The 17,591-nt window shown below is 39.5% G+C and overlaps 1 pseudogene across 1 annotated transcript; it reads left to right on the top strand.

The window, feature by feature from the left end:
- The first annotated feature begins 4,583 nt into the window (after positions 1–4,583).
- LOC306663919 (proteasome subunit beta type-7-like) lies at positions 4,584–5,512 on the top strand (annotated as a pseudogene). Its single transcript has one exon. The product of its transcript is annotated as a proteasome subunit beta type-7-like (transcript).
- Positions 5,513–17,591: the final 12,079 nt, after the last annotated feature.

Here is a 17,591-nt window from a genome sequence, read left to right as displayed (position 1 = left end):
TTCTATTCACATCTTGTTTAGCCACTGGATGTGGAGACCAGGGATGTGGAGCCCATGAATGCATAGGTACAGAAGGCCAACTGTGCATGGTGTTTTGGAGAAAGTTGCCAATCATCATTCTAAAGTGAGTGAACATTTATAGACCTGTGAATCATTGCATTACAGATTGTTATAGAATCAGTAGATATAAATATATTTATTCAGTGAGAAAACACACTATATAGAGAGTGAATTAACCTGGTGGTATCCATGTTTAGGGATCTACAGGAGGAATAAGAATGGTGAGGTGGAGAAAATAAATATGTGTGGGATAGAGAATTTTTGAGTCAAAGAAAAGAATCATTCAAGAAAGGGGGGCATGTAATTTCTGTCTACTAGTATGTTGAGGTAAAAGAAGATGAGAACAGAAAAAATATTTATACCACTTTGAGCAATTAGGTCATTTGCATTTCTGAGAAGGTGTGTTAGTCTTGCTATGACCTGACAAGAATAACTTAGAGGTGGAAAAGTTTACTTTGGGCTCAGGGTTTTAGAGGTCTCAGTTCATGTTCGCTGATTGCAATTCTCTAGGCCCAAGATGAGGCAGAACACCATCGCAGAAGCAGGTGGTGAAAGAAAGCTGTTCAGCTAATGACAGATGGGAAGCAGAGTGAGCAAAATGGGTAAGGGACAAAATACATAACCCCAAAGGTAAATCCCCCAATGATCCACTTGTTCCAGCCATACCCCAGCATCTACAGTTAATACCCTGTAATGCATCCAAATCATCACTTCATCAAATGGATTAATCCACTGGACCAGTAGATCACATGAATATTACTGACATGTCATATTCAAACTGTAACAGGAGGAGAGGGAGGTAGACACTGATAGAGTAGAGGCTGGCAAGATGGAACTGAAGGTTAAAAATTTAAGGCAGAAGGTTAAAAAACAAGGCAAATCATCTAAATAGGTAAGAAGAGAAATTAAGCAGTCACTATAACAAGGCAAGAAAGAAATATATTTTTTCCAGGTAGAGGAGAATCCTTCAAAGAAGGATGATTGAAAACTTACAGTGTTGTTTAAGGTAAAATTAAACAATAGATCCCCTCAGACCTCCCCAGCTGCATCCCATCCAAACATTCTCTCCCTCACAAACACTCATCCCCCTCCCAGATCCACATTTCTCAGTGAAAGCAAGACAAAGTTTACAGGTTATGTACACCTGACAGGGTAGCAAGCTGGCCAATCTGCTTTCCAAATATCCTTAAGGATTCACCTTCATGAACATATGAAAAGAACTCTTCTTATTCATCTAAAAACAGACAGTGTGGCGTAGGATACAAGATCTTCTTGGTTTAACAAAGACCACAAACACTTCTTCCAATATGGGAGCTAATTTCATTCTGCAATGCAGTTGAAGAAGGGATAAGTCATGTGCCCATACCATACAAACCCAGGCATATCGGTGTGCAGGTGTGTTGGTGGAAGAAACTCGTACATAGGAGAAACATAAAGGTTGGTTTTTATATTCATCTTTGTGCCCCTGAAATCTAATGGTATACCTACTATGGACTTCCATTATTTTTTATTCAACTGGACTGAATGGTGTAAATAGTCCAAAATAGCCTGAAATCACTCTATCAAACAATGTATTGAAATGACAAGAGTACAAGTCTAGGGCACAGAAAGTCAGAGTTTCAATTCTTCTGCACAACTTTTGGTAAGTCTTTTTATCTCTCTGGTTGTCTTATCACCTTTATCCACATTATGCCAACCACATTATGGATTTTTCAATGGGAACACATTTTAAAAATGCATGTGAAAGTCTTTAGCATACTTTACTATATAAATATGAAGGTACTTTTTATTAGTACTACTAATATATTTAAGGTGATCACATAAAATGTGCACTATTTTCTCCAAATTGGTGTCGATACAGGGTTATTTCATTCTTATTTACCCTTGTTTATCTATCCCCTGTTTGAAATCTACTAAACTATTTGCTTGTTTATCACAGTGGCCCTAATTTGGAATACAGAGACTAATGGCATTGGAAAATTGCACTGAAAGGAGTCACCCATGTACTCTGATAGATCATAAATATGGATGACTGGAAAGGAAGATGCTTCGCTTACGATGCAAATTAGCCAAGAATGAGATGCAGCAAGTTGTGCACCAGAGATTCAAACCCTGATGGAGATGTCCCTGTAGGGTCACCAGACAAAAAGCAGGTTTCAGCTGTCACTCCCCAGTGAGGCTGTAGACACTACCTCGGCCTGTCATACAACACTAATTGAACAGGATACTAACAGGAAAGAAAATGTGCCAGCCATGTTCCTGAGTGAAGAACCACAAAGTCAGTCTAAGGAGGCATTCCACACAAAAAGCACACAGGTCCAGAACTGTAACTCAAAAATCTGTAACCAGACCAATCCCAGCAGCAGAGACTGAGAAAATGAGAAAGACTTTGTAGGGAATGCAAACAGTCATAATGGGAATAAACAGTGCTCAAGGGGAAAAACAGTGCTCAGCTCTGCAATCCAAATTCCCCACCCCACACTCCCACCTACCCCCATAATTTTTGCAAAGTGCATCCTTGAAGATCCCCATCTTACCACCAGCAGCCACCCCCAGGTAAGATACAGATGATGAAATTCCTGGCAGAATATACCAGACAACAGAGGTTTTTAATCTGTTTATGCATGCAGATATGATAATATATATAATACATATGCAATCTTGAGTATGGCCAATAGCAGAAAGGGAGAGAAAAATTTAAAGTTAATGAGAAAAAAAAAAAAAAAAAGATCACGATGTAACATAAAACTACAAACTATCTGCTAAAAGAACTCTCATAGGAGGCAAACAGTAACCAGAAAGCCTACTTTTAGTTCCATATACACCAAATAGCCTTTTTATTGCTCTGTTCATCTGCATACCATCTCTCCACTGCTTGTTTTGTGTCTCTTCACAGAACTCATGTTACAATCCAAATAGACCAAGTTCTTTGAAAAACGGCAGTAAGTGGGAAAAGAGAAGGCCAAGAGAAAGGAGAAAAATGAGAAAATAAGAATGAGAACAGAAAGTAAAAGGGACAGGACAGAAGAAAGGGGGAATTAAAGGACCTGAGTTTTGATGGTGTGCCTCCGTTTGCCTATACACCTTTCAGGAATTCTTGCACTCACCCAGCACTACAGGATCAGGCCTACAATCTCAAAGGATGCCAGTTACAGGTATCTCTCAGGTCTGTCTTAGCTGGCCCTTTTCCAAGCATCATTTTTAAGCCGAACTGTAAAGTTCTCAAAAGCAGATCACTTCACAAGATTTCTGACACTTCCGCTCTGGCCACAAGACAAAATTTCAGATGAAACTGCCTCTCTCAGGAACAGCAACCTGAAAGAAAGGCAAAATAGAAAGGAAAATAAACAAGAACCCTTTCAGGACGTCCACTGACTTGTGAATAATGTTTCACAAACATTCAATACCTTGAATATCCTGAATCTGAATACATTTTAATACTTTTCCTTTGTTAATAAAGAGAAAAAATAGTACGTTAGTCAGCTTTTTATCACTTTGACCAAAATACTTGACAAGAGCAACCTAGAGGGGGAAAGATTTATTTTGGCTCATGATTGCAGAGGATTCAGTCCATGGTCAGCTGGCTCCAGGAGAGAAAAATCATGGTGGTAGGGCATGACAAGGAAAGTTGCTCAGTTCACAGCAGCCAAGAAACGGAGGGAGAGAAAGGAAGAGGCCAGAGAGAGAATAACCCTTTGTTATGGTTTGGATGTGAGATGTCCCCAATAGGCTTCTGTGTTAATTCAGGAGGTAAAATGATTAAATTATGAGAGCTTTAACCTAATTGATGGATTAATCCATTTTCTGGATTAATAAATTTAATCAGACTAACTAGTGCTAACTATAGGCAGCTGGACTGTGGCCATAGTAGGGCACTGGGGGCATGTCTTTGGAACTTATATTTTGTCCCCATTGCTTCTCTCTCTTTGCTTCCCAGCCCCCATAAGCTGAGTACTTTCCTCCACCACACCCATCTGCTATGATTTTCTGACTTGCCTGGGTCCCAGAGCAATGAAGTCAGTCTATCATGGACTGAACCTTTGAAACCGTGAGCCAAAATAAACTTTTCTTCCTCTAAGCTGTTCTTGTGGGTATTTTAGTCACACTAATGAAAAGCTAACTAACATACCCTTCTAGGGTACAACCCCAATAATCTACTTCCTCTACTAGTTCCCACCTCCCTGTATTCCATTTAGCCATCAATGGATTAATCCACTGATGAAGTCAGAGACCTTATGCTATAATCACTTACCAAAAGCCTCACCTCTGAACACATGAGAATTTCCAAAGCCAGGGTCAAACCATAACCACCAGGTTCCAGAAAATTTATAATTTACCCAAATCATATTTAACACAAGTAGATTCAAAGTATTTTAGATCTAACAACCAAATCTTCATTTTCTTGAATGGATATATCAAGTGATAGGAATCCACTAAAAAATCTCTATTGAACCTCAACTGTGATGAGACTTTATAAGCCATAATCTTGCCATCAAGAATACTACCTTTACTTTCTCAAGAAGATGGCAGCTATGTTGGTGTATGAGCCACTTGCTGAAGGGTTCTCATTTTAGAACTGCCATAGGAATGCCATCTTGAAAGTCAACTTTGGTATAAGCTTCCAAAAGCCTGGAAAACTGGCACACCATTACGGGGTGATCTATAAGGATGGGACAGTTCTTGGAGCAGATACAAGAGCTACTGAAGGGATGGTTGTTTCTGACAAGAACTGTTCAAAAATTCACTTTGTAGCTCCTAATATCTATTGCTGTGGTGCTGGGACAGCAGCAGACATAGCCATGACAACCCAACTTATTTCTTCCAACTTGGAACTCCATTCCCTCTCCATTGGCTGCCTTCCCGGAGTTGTAATAACTAATTGGATGCTAAAGCAGATGTTTTCAGGTACCAAGTTTACACTGGTGCAGCCCTAGTTTTAGGGAACATAGATGTTACTGGACCCCCTCTCTATAGCTCTATCCTCACAGGTCAACTGATAAGTTGCCTTATGTCACCATGAGTTCTGGGTCTTTGGCAGCAATGGCTGTGTTTAAAGATAAGTTTAGGCCAGATATGGAGAAGGAGGAGATGAAGAAGCTGGTAAGTAAAACCACTGCAGCTGGCATCTTCAATGACTTGGGGTCTGGAAGCAACATCAATCTGTGTATCATCAAAAAGAGGAAGCTGGACTTTCTTCGCCCTTACTTAGTGCCCAAAAAAGGGACCATGTTTGACTGGCATAGGTGTGAGAAAGGGACTACTGTGGTTCTCACTGAGAAAGTCACTATCCTGGAGATCGAGCTGCTAGAGGAAGCTGTTCAAACAATGGACACTTCCTGAAGGATGTTGGAGGTGAGTGGATATCACTCTGGAAATCAGGGGCATTGGAAACACCCCTGTGAGACCTTCATTTGGTTCTTGTTTGCTGAATGAAATACAATAAAAAATGAAAACCACACACACAAAAAAAGAACACTATCTTTAAAAACTATAGTCTAGAGGCAAGGAAGGAGGAGGAGCTACATAAAAATCATGAGATTTTGTTTAATATCACATGTGAGATTACTCAGAGTTCATACTAAGCATGGGAACAAAGTCCAAATCAAAATAACTAGAGTGTGAATCTCATGGGAAGAGCTATCAACAACAGCTGCAGAGCATGTGCAAAAAGTGGACAAATGGTCAAAATAGTACTTACAGTTACTGAGTTTTTCCCTATGTGCAAGGAATTAAGGATTGCCTCATTTAATCCTAAACATCATGAGGTAAGGATTATAAATAGAGTAGAAGAAGGGGATCAGGAGAGGGAAGAGGGGAGGAAAGAGGAAGTACTGGGGATTGAAATGAAGAACACTGTGTTATATGCATTTATAAATATGTCAAAATGAACTTACTCTCATGTATAACTATAATATACCCATAAATTTAAAAAGGAAATTGAGCTCAGAGATAGAGGAAATTTCAAGGTTACACAATGAATAACTGGTCATACTAGGTGGGTTTCAGATCCAGGTACTTGACCCCCAGCCTCTACCAACCCCTGTGCTAGACAGCCACAAGAATGTGTTCCAACCTCGCCCCTCATTCATCAATCCTTCTGCGCACCTTGGTCATCCACTCTTCTCCAATGGATCTTTCCTTCTCTCTCCTATGTGTCTTTCTCTAAGACTATTTTTGTCTCATTTCTCCTCATTTTCGATATTTGTCTTTTCTCCTTCTCTCCCTTCCTCCCTTCTCTTTATAAATCGAACTAAATGTGGGGTTCAAGTAAGTTCTTAAAATAGTGACAATCCCATATTCTTTTTTTGAAGGGGGGGTTGGGGTGGGTACCAGGGGTTGAACTCAGGGGCACTCAACCACTGAGCCACATCCCCAGGCTATTTTGTATTATATTTAGAGACAGGATCTCACTGAGTTACTTAGTGCCTCTCTTTTGCTGAGGCTGGCTTTGAACTCACCTTCCTCAGCCTTGCAAGCCCTTGGAATTACAGTTGTGTGCCACCGTACCCAGTTTATATCCCCTATTCTTAAAGTGGATACAGGTAACAGGAGAAGGTGGTACCCTCTTTTTTTTACAGTTATTTCTCTTCCTCACCAAAAATAAAAATGTCAAAACTACGTTGCTTTTGACCTCTGTGTTCTCTTGAGTGATCTGATTCTTGAGACAGGGCTTACTGGCAGGACAAAGGTTTCATACTAGTCATAATTGGTGCTATGGACTGAACTGTGACCCATCAAAATGTACATGTTGAAACCCTCACCCCTGTGCAACTGTAGCAGAGACAGGTCCTTTATGGTGGTCATTCAGAGTGAATGAGGTCACAAGGCTGTGACCCTGATCTGATAGTACCAGTATTGTCCTCTACCACCTGCACCACCTGAGAACACAGAAGGAAGGCAGCTTCTGCAAGCCAGTAAGAGAACCTTCACCAAGAACTCAGCCTCCAGAACTGTGGGAAATAAATTCCTGTTGTTTAAGTCACTCGGTCTAAGGTAGCTCAAACTAACTAATGCAATTGGTCTTCAAAATATGATTCTTCTTTGTGTGAAAATTCCACACTTAGTGTGATTTCAAGTTGAGCATTCATTTCATTACTGAACAGTTTTGAACTTATTGATCCTTAATGAAGATGTTTCCTGAACGCAGAAGGAAAGTATTCCTAAAATGCTCACATTTAAAACTGGTCCCTTATTTAAATCCATTTATTTCCAAGATTTACCTGCATATTGAAGATAAAAAGCCATTTTTCTGAAAAACTAAGAGATTTTGACAGATGTGACCTGGATTATTCCTCTGGAAAAAAAAAAAATAACAAGAAAAAAGGAAAGGCCTTTGGTTTATTTACATGTGGGCTTGAAATGTGGTTGACTTTTTTTTTCTGAGTTATTTTATTCAATATCCAGTAGATGACCCTGCTACCAATTCCATCCATATCTGATAAAAGAAAAATAAACCACTCATCCAGGGACCAAGAAGAACCCAGTGAAAGAAAAATATTCTTTTTCAAAGTTCCTTTATTTTCCATGCTAACAGTAGTGTGAATAATACTGCTGTGAATAATACTCAATGGAGCTACTGAAACATCAAACAGTGCTCAAAAAATACAAGTGGTTCTAATTATTTCTCCGTTGGGAATCCTTGGCTTCATTAAAAATGGTATATGAGTTATTTGATGGCCAAATGGCAAAATAAAAAGAAAATGATAGAGAGAATACCTCCACCAGCAACCACCTCCAGCTTTCATGAAACTTCAACACAATTTGGCCTGATGACCTGTGATGACTTCTGAGAAGTGGAGAATCTCAGTGAATTCCTGTCCCATCTTCCTCTTAGAGAGGCAGAGGAATTCCAGAAGAGGGGGCCTTGTAGCCGAGCCTGACTCAGACATGCTTCTTCTGGTTCAGCCGTAACCTTTACTTGGAAACCTGTACGTCATGGCCCTGGCAGGCCCCCACGCTTCCTCCTAAGCAGTCTGCTATTTTTCCTCTAGCTTACCCAAAATAGCTGAGCAGAGATTTAGTACAGTTGGTATGCCAGTGCTTATAGGACTTAGCGTTGTTGAGTTTCTTTCTGCGGGCAGCAGAGGTTTTTTTGTAGACTGGCAAGAATAAAACGAAGGTAGTTCTGGCCTTTTGGTTTTACTTGCTGGAAGACTTACAGACCCAACCCACAATAGTTCCTCTAAAGCTCCCCAGAAAACATTTGCCATGTGCAGTGTCTCCCTCTATCTTTCTTAATTCTCTGAAAAATCCCTTCTTCCATTCTGAAACCTCAAGTACCTGGAATTATAGTATATCATTACTAATATATTTAGGCCTGTTTATTGTCTAGGATGCTGCAAAGGCAAGAAAGGGATATACATTTCTTCTTTGAAAAATTTTCTGGAATATTACTTCCAGGTATTCTGTTTTTTTTTTTTTTTTTTTTTTTTTTTGTATACAAATGGGATACATGTTGTTTCTCTGTTTGTACATGGCGTAAAGGCATACCATTAGTGTAGTCATAAATTTCCATAGGGTAATGTTGTTTGATTCATTCTGTTATTTTTTCCCTTCCCCCCACCCCTCCCATCCCTCTTTTCCTTCTATACAGTCCTTCCTTCCTCCATTCTTGCCCCCTCCCTAACCCTAACTCTAACCTTAACACTAACCCCTCCCTCCCCCCATTATGTGTCATCATACACTTATTAGCGATATCATCCGTCCTTTGATTTTTTGAGATTGGCTTATCTCACTTAGCATGATATTCTCCAATTTCATCCATTTGCCTGCAAATGCCATAATTTTATCATTCTTTATGGCTGAGTAATATTCCATTGTATATATATACCCCAGTTTCTTTATCCATTCATCAATTGAAGGACATCTAGGTTGGTTCCACAATCTGGCTATTGTGAATTGAGCAGTTATGAACATTGATGTGGCTGTATCTCTGTAGTATGCTGATTTTAAGTCCTTTGGGTATAGGCCAAGGGAGTGGGATAGCTGGGTCAAATGGTGGTTCCATTCCACGTTTTCTAAGGAATCTCCACACTGCTTTCCAGAGTGGCTGCACTAATTTGCAGTGCCACCAGCAATGTATGAGTGTACCTTTCTCCCCACATCCTTGCCAACACCTGTTGTTGCTTGTATTCTTGATAACTGCCATTCTAATTGGGGTGAGATGGAATCTTAGGGTGGTTTTGATTTGCATTTCTCTTATTACTTGAGATGTTGAAGATTTTTCCATGTTTGTTGATTGCTTGTAGATCTTCTTCTGTGAAGTGTCTATTCATTTGCTTAGCCCATTTGTCAATTGGATTATTTGTATTCTTGGTGTAGAGTTTTTTGAGTTCTTTATATATTCTGGAGAATAGTGCTCTATCTGAAGTATGATTGGCAAAGATTTTCTCCCACTCTGTAGGCTCTTTCTTCGCATTGCTGATAGTTTCCTTTGCTGAGAGAAAGCTTTTTAGTTTGAATCTATCCCAGTTATTGATTCTTGCTTTTATTTCTTGTGCTATGGGAGTCCTGTTGAGGAAGTCTGGACCTAAGCCAACATGTTGAAGATCTGGACCTACTTTTTCTTCTATAAGATGCAGGGTTTCTGGTCTGATTCCGAGGTCCTTAATCCATTTTGAGTTTACTTTTGTGCATGGTGAGAGATATGGGTTTAGTTTCATTCTGTTGCATATGGATTTCCAATTCTCCCAGCACCATTTGTTGAAGAGGCTATCTTTTCTCCATTGCATATTTTTGGCCCCTTTTTCTAGTATGAGAAAATTGTATTTATTTGTCTAGTATGAGAAAATTGTATTGTATTTGTTTGTGTCCATGTCCTCTACTCTGTACCATTGATCTACGTGTCTATTTTGGTACCAATACCATGCCGTTTTTTGTTACTACTGCTTTGTAGTAGAGTTGAAGATCTGGTATTGCAATACCCCCTGTTTCACTCTTCCTGCTAAGGATTGCTTTAGCTATTCTGGGTTTCTTATTCTTCCAGATGAATTTCATAATTGCTTGCTCTATTTTTGTAAGGTACGTCATTGGGATTTTAATTGGAATTACATTGAATTTGTATAGCACTTTTGGTAGTATGGCCATTTTGACAATATTAATTCTTCCTATCCAAGAACATGGGAGATCTTTCCATCTTCTAAGGTTATCTTTAATTTCTTTCTTTGGTGTTCTGTAGTTCTCATTGTAGAGGTCTTTCACCTCTTTTGTGAGATTGATTCCCAAGTATTTTATTTTTTTCAAGGCTATTGTGAATGGGGTAGTTTTCCTGATTATTCTTTCCAAAGATTCATCACTTATGTATAAAAATGCATTGATCTTATATCCTGCTACTTTACTGAATTCACTTATGAGGTGTAAAAGTTTTCTAGTGGAATTTCCTGGTTCCTCTAAATATATAATCATATCATCAGCAAATAGGGAAAGTTTGAATTCTTCTTTTCCTATTCGTATCCTTTTAATTTCTTTGGTCTGTCTAATTGCTCTGGCTAGAGTTTCAAGGATGATATTGAATAGAAGTGGTGAAAGAGGGCATCCCTGCCTTGTTCCAGTTTTTAGGGGGAATGCTTTCAGTTTTTCACCATTTAGAATGATATTAGCCATGGGCTTATCATAAATGGCCTTTACAATGTTAAGGAATGTTCCCACTATCCCTATTTTTTCTAGTGTTTTGAGCATGAAGGGGTGCTATATTTTATCAAATGCTTTTTTTGCACCTATTGAAATAATCATGTGATTCTTGACTTTAAGTCTATTGATATGGTGAATGACATTTATTGATTTCCGGATGTTGAACCAACCTTGCATCCCTGGGATAAAACCCACTTGATCCAGGTGCACTATCTTTTTAATATGTTTTTGTATGTGATTTGCTAAAATTTTGTTGAGAATTTTTGCGTCGATGTTCATTAAGGATATTGGTCTGAAATTTTCTTTCCTTGATGAGTCTCTGTCTGGTTTAGGTATCAGTGTGATATTGGCTTCATAGAATGAGTTTGGAAGGGTTCCCTCCTCTTCTATTTTATGGAATACTTTGAGAAGTATTGGAATGAGCTCTTCCTTAAAGGTTTTGTAGAACTCGGCTGAGAACCCATCTGGTCCCGGACTTTTCTTTGTTGGTAGGCTTTTGATGACTTTTTCTATTTCATTACTTGTAATTGATCTATTTAAATTGTGTATGTCCTCCTCGTTCAGTTTAGGCAATTCATATGTCTCTAGAAACCTGTTGATGTCTTTGAAATTTTCTATTTTGTTGGAGTATAGTATTTCAAAATATGTTCTCATTATGTTTTGTATTTCAATCGTGTCTGTTGTGATATTTTCTTGTTCATTCCGAATTTTAGTGATTTGGGTTTTCTTTCGTCTTCTCTTTGTTAGTGTGGCTAAAGGTTTATCAATTTTGTTTATTTTTTCGAAAACCCAACTATTTATTTTGTCAATTTTTTGTATTGTTTCTTTTGTTTCAATTTTGTTGATTTCAGCTCTGAGTTTAACTATTTCCTGTCTTCTACTACTTTTGGTGCTGGGCTGTTCTTCTTTTGCTAGGGCTTTGAGCTGTAGTGTTAGGTCATTTATTTGTTGAGTTTTACTTCTTTTATTAAATGTGCTCCATGAAATAAATTTTCCTTTAAGTACTGCTTTCATAGTGTCCCAGAGATTTTGATATGATGTTTCTTTGTTCTCATTTACCTCTAAGAATTTTTTAATTTCCTTCCTAATATCTTCTGTTATCCATTCATCATATAATAGCATATTGTTTAATCTCCAGGTGTTGGAGTAGTTTCTGTTTTTTACTCTTTCATTTATTTCTAACTTCAATCCATTATGATCTGATAGAATACAAGGTAGTGTCTCTATCTTCTTTTATTTGCTAACATTAGCTTTGTGGCATAATATATGGTCTATTTTAGAGAAGGATCCATGTGCTGCTAAGAAGAAAGTGTATTTGCTCTTGGTTGGATGGTATATTATATAAATGTCCGTTAAGTCTAAATTATTGATTGTGTTATTGAGATCTATGGTTTCTTTGTTCAATTTTTGTTTGGACGATCTGTCCAGTGGTGAGAGAGGTGTGTTAAAATCACCTAGTATTATTGTGTTATGGTCTATTTGGTTTCTGAAATTGAGAAGGATTTGTTTGACTTACATGAATGAGCCACTGTTTGGGGCATAGATGTTTATGATTGTTATATCTTGCTGATTTATGCTTCCCTTAAGCAGTATGAAATGTCCTTCTTTATCCCTTCTGACTAACTTTGGCTTGAAGTCCACATTATCTGAAATGAGGATGGATACTCCAGCTTTTTTGCTGAGTCCATGTGCATGGTATGTTTTTTCCCATCCTTTCACCTTTAGTCTATGGGTATCTTTTTCTATGAGGTGAGTCTCTTGCAGGCAACATATTGTTGGACCTTTCTTTTTAATCCAATCTGCCAGTCTATGTCTTTTGATTGATGCGTTTAGGCCATTAACACTCAAGGTTACTATTGAGATATGATTTGTATTCCCAGTCATTTGGTTCATTTTATTTATTTTATTTATTTATTTATTTATTTATCTATTTATTTGATACGACTTAGTTCCTACTTTATTTGACAATTCCTTTAGGATAATTCCTCCCTTTGCTGATTTGCTTCTTTGTTTTTCATCTCTTCCTCGTGGAATATTTTGCTGAGAATGTTCTGTAATGCTGGCTTTCCTTTGTAAATTCTTTTAGCTTTTGTTTATCATGGAAGGATTTTATTTCATCGTCAAATTTGAAGGTAAGTTTTGCCGGGTATAAGATTCTTGGTTGGCATCCATTTTCTTTCAGGGCTTGAAAAATGTTGTTCCAGACCCTTCTAGCTTTTAGGGTCTGGATTGAAAAATCTGCTGATATCCGTATTGGTTTCCCCCTGAATGTAATTTGGTTCTTTTCTCTCACAGCCTTTAAAATTCCGACTTTATTTTGTATGTTATGTATTTTCATTATAATGTGCCTTGGTGTGGGTCTGTTGTAATTTTGTGTATTTGGAATCCTATAAGCCTCTTGAACTTGATTTTCCATTTCATTCTTCAGATTTGGGAAATTTTCTGATATTATTTCATTGAATAGATTGTTCATTCCTATGGTTTGTTTCTCTCAGCCTTCCTCAATCCCAATAATTCTTAAATTTGGCCTTTTCATGATATCCCATAGTTCTTGTAGAATCTGTTCATGATTTCTTAGCATCTTCTCTGTTTGTTCAACTTTGGTTCAAGATTAAATATTTTGTCTTCAATGTCTGAGGTTCTGTCTTCCAGGTGTTCTATCCTATTGGATATGCTTTCTATGGCGTTCTTAATTTGGTTTATTGTTTCCTTCATTTCAAGGATTTCTGGTTTTTTTTTTCAATATCTCTAACTCTTTATTGAAATGATCTTTTGCTTCCTGTATTTGCTCTTTTAACTGTCGATTGGTGCGATCATTCAATGCCTGCATTTGCTCTTTCATCTCATCATTCACTGCTTGCATTTGCTCTTTCATCTCATCGTTTGCTTCCCTGATCATTTTAATTATGTACATTCTGAACTCCTTTTCTGCCATTTCTTCTGCCATGCTGTCATTGGGTTTTATTGATATAACATCTAGATTTGTTTGGGGAATTTTCTTCCCTTGTTTTCTCATATTGTTCAGGTATCAGTGGACCGTTGAGATATTGCAGACTTCCTCTATTGACTTATAATGTCCCTGAAGATTTCTAGTATATCCCCTCTTATTCTTCAGTAGGCTGAAGTCTTGGAGGAAGTTGATAGTGCGGTGCTCTACAAGGAAGCTGCCTCTCTAGGGGTGGTGGCCTTCAGGTGGGGTATATTCCCTGCTAGTGGCAGAGGTGCCTCCACTTGTTGACCAATGGTCATCCAAAGGGGAACTAGGCTGCGGGCTGAGGCAAGGCCTGTTTGGGCCTGTGTCTCTGGTTTTACCGTCCTTGTGGGAAAACCTCACCCGGCAGGGAAGACTCACCTGGTGGGGAGGTCTCGCTGGTCAGTTCCCCTCCTAGAGGTTCCCCTCAATCTACAACTACTGCCTGGGCTGGGCTGCCTTCCTCTGCAACGTTCCCAGGGGCCCGGCCCTACCTCCTGGGCCTGGGAGCCTCACCCTTCGCAGATGAGTCTCCTTAGGCTGCCCCTCCTCAGAGAATCTGCCCGCAGTCCTGGAACCTTCGTTCTGCCCCTAAGCGTGTCTCTGTGGGGCTCTTCCAGCACGAAGCCTCCTAGGTCCTGGGACCCTGCTCTGCACCTAATCGCCTGGCTATGTGGCCCCTCCTCTGAGCAGCCACCTGGAGCCCCGGACAATCGCTCCGAGTCCCAGAGACTAGCCACACGCCTCTTCCTCCAGACAGCCGCCCGTTGTTCCGGTGCAGTCACTAGGAGTCCAAGCAACTCACTGCATGCCTCCTCCTCCCGCCAACCTCCCGTAGCCCTGGGTAGTCATTCTGAGTCCAAGTGACCCACCCCGTTCCTCCTCCTCCTCCAGGTAGCCCCCCGGGTTTTCAGGAGTGGTCACTCTGAGTTCCTCTGAGTCCAAGTGACCCACTGCACGCCTCCTCCTCACACCAACTGCCCATAGCCCTGGGAGTCACTTTGAGTCCAAGTGACCCACCCCGTTCCTCCTCCTCCTCCTCCTCTGGGTAGCGCCCCCCCCCCCCCAGTGTTCAGGAGTGGTTGCTCTGAGTCCAAACAGCTCTCCTCACTCTCCTCCTCTGGGCAGCTGCCCGGAGCCCCAGTGGTTGCTCCAAGTCCAAGCGCTGTGCTGAGCGGCCTCCTCTACAATGCTCCCAGTTGTCCGAGTTCACTGCTCCAGCAGGGGGAGGGGTGTCTCGCTGGGCAGCTCTACTTCACAAAGTTCCCTGCGTTCCGGGACTACCCGCCCCATCCGGGACGACTCCCCAACAGGAGAGACTCACCCGGCTGCTTTCTATTGGTCCCAAGTCTCTCAATATCTCCTCTTTTGAATCCTGAGTCCTGGAGCAACATGAAATGCAGCCACCCTCTAGTCCACCATCTTGAAACCTTCCAGGTATTCTGTTTTTAAAATGCAATGTCCAGTATTTGGGAAGAGAAATACAAGGGGTAGAAAAACTATGTCCCATCTTGAAGGGAGAAGAAATCAAATTGCTAAGTTTTAATAACTGTATAGAAGTCCTGTTTCTTTCCTCTACAATAATTTATCTTTACATCCTAGCTTTGTAGAAATAGAGACCCTGTTCCTCCCTTCATTCTCTTCTTCTCTGCTCAATATAGCACAATAAAATAAAGTGATGACCTAGGCCCACCCTCCCAGCAGGTTCATGCTCCCCTTGCAATTCTCCAATTACATTCTTGCTGGTCCATCAAGTCATGCTGCAGAATAAAATGTAAGTTGGTAATAGGATTCTCAACTCCACTTTTGAGTACCCAAATATTGATCAAGCATAGATGGAAGCAGGAGGAAACAAAATTTCAGATTATACTTGGAAAGTCCACACCCATTATAATCACTGACTTCTTCCTGTAGCTACAAGAAGTCTGCTTAGTGGTTCTCCCATACCATTTCTCCTGATCAGGAGAGGGTTGTGACCTTCAGATGCTCTAAATACATTTTAAGTCCCACTCTCAATTTATCATTCATAAAAGATATTTTCCATCAAGAAACATTGCTTTATACTCTTCAAAACTACACCAAATTTATATGAATGGAAAATTTTTACTAGGTTCTTTCTAGTTTGGTGGGTATGTGTCTGTATTTGTTTTGCTGAGGCCCTAAGCAGTGGGCCTATGTGCAACCTAGCCCTGCCTGTGACTCTAGACCAGATGCTTATCTCTAACTTTATTTCCATATGAAATGACTGACCCAACCTGACATGGCCTATCTCTGTGGAAAATGTCCCACTGAAACACAGGTGAGAAAAAACATCAAAGAGGGTCAAATACCAATGTTCTGTCCAGCTGCCTAATAACAGGATTAAGACACCAGCAACACTAGGTGTTTACATTTATTTTTAAAATACCAGTTCTGAAAGAGAGCTCTTCTTGGCAGAGTACACAAACATTTATATTGAAACTTTCATCCCCAGCACTTTTTAAGCATTACCTCATTAATCTTCAAAGCAGCCACATAAGCCAGGTAGAACTATTTGCTCTGCAATTTCAAATGCCCCGCTTAATAAGAGTGGGAGCGAGTGTAGTGACAGTACTGCTAGTGCTGAGCCTGAGTCACTGGACGGAGGCCTCCTCCCTACAGACAGACCACACCCAGGGTGCAGGAGTCTCCTTCAGGCTCATTGCCCAAGTCTTCCTATCCATTCCCCTCTTCCTTGTGTCCTCCCTTATCTCCCGCAAGGGCTGCATCATGTTTGCCCCTCAGCCCACACCCAAACTTGCTCCTCTTTCTAAGCTCCAATGTGTACCTATAAGTTCAGCAACAACGAGTTAATCAGAGAAATGACTTTGTGTCCCACTAAGTAGTAGGTCCCACACATCACCCTTCTATTTACACTTTGATAAAAATCTGCTATGAAGATGATGTCTTAGTATAAATATAATATATTGATAAGGATAATGCCATCATCAGGAAGATGTGGGGCATGTCTCTTAAATGGCATTACATCACTATTGGTTTACACAATCATTAGGTCCATCCAGTGGAGAAGGTAAAATAGATAGATTGGAAGGAGACTTGACCATCTCTCACTTTCTTTATTATTTAATAAAAAATTGAATATGTACATTCCTTCAAGATTAATACCTGATAATTTTCTTACTTTTGTTCTAGCCTTAATCAATACACAAATCCTTTGTATTTGTCTTTATTTTTAGATTTTAATATTAGTTTTATATTTTGGATATTCTATGTATTATTTAGTGGAAGGATATTTATGCACTGTGATACATCTTTAAGAAACCCGACTAATCCAGAATCACATCAGTTCTGGAAAAATTAAAGGCATTTATTTATTAAATAAATATTTTTAACCACTTAGGAATATTAGCTTCAAGAGGAAAAAGAAAGTTGTTGCATGCTACCATTTATTGATTGTGATTTCATTATTAATTTAATCATGCACTACTTCAACATCATTTAATCTTTTTGATAGTTTTCAAGGTTTCTGCTTGATGATACAACTCAATTTTAATCACCTGACCAGACAATATGACTTACCAAATGCAGAAGAGGACTCCTGAGCTATTGAAAACACAGGTTCTTTCTAAATACTTCTTAGGTTATATCTAAGAAATTACATTCACAACTGACATTCAATCTATGTGATGACAGCTCTGTTGACATCCTAAACTCCTCACTGCAATTTACATACAAGGGAACCAACTGATCCAGGAGGATTCCTCCAGGAACAGTTTGAGAGAGAGCAAATCATACTTTAACTGGAAAAAATCAAGTCCACAACAAAAGCTGACTTCTGGGAGGAGTGAAATATGGGATGGCAAAACTTAATAGTTTACTCTAAAATTATACCTCAAATATTTTATTGAAGATGAAATTCTATATTGGCCTCCATGTTTACATTCCAGTGAAT

The sequence above is a fragment of the Sciurus vulgaris genome, assembly GCF_902686455.1.
Source record: "Sciurus vulgaris genome assembly, chromosome: 6".
Classification (NCBI taxonomy): Eukaryota; Metazoa; Chordata; class Mammalia; order Rodentia; family Sciuridae; genus Sciurus; species Sciurus vulgaris.
This window is presented reverse-complemented; position numbering and strand designations above follow the sequence as displayed.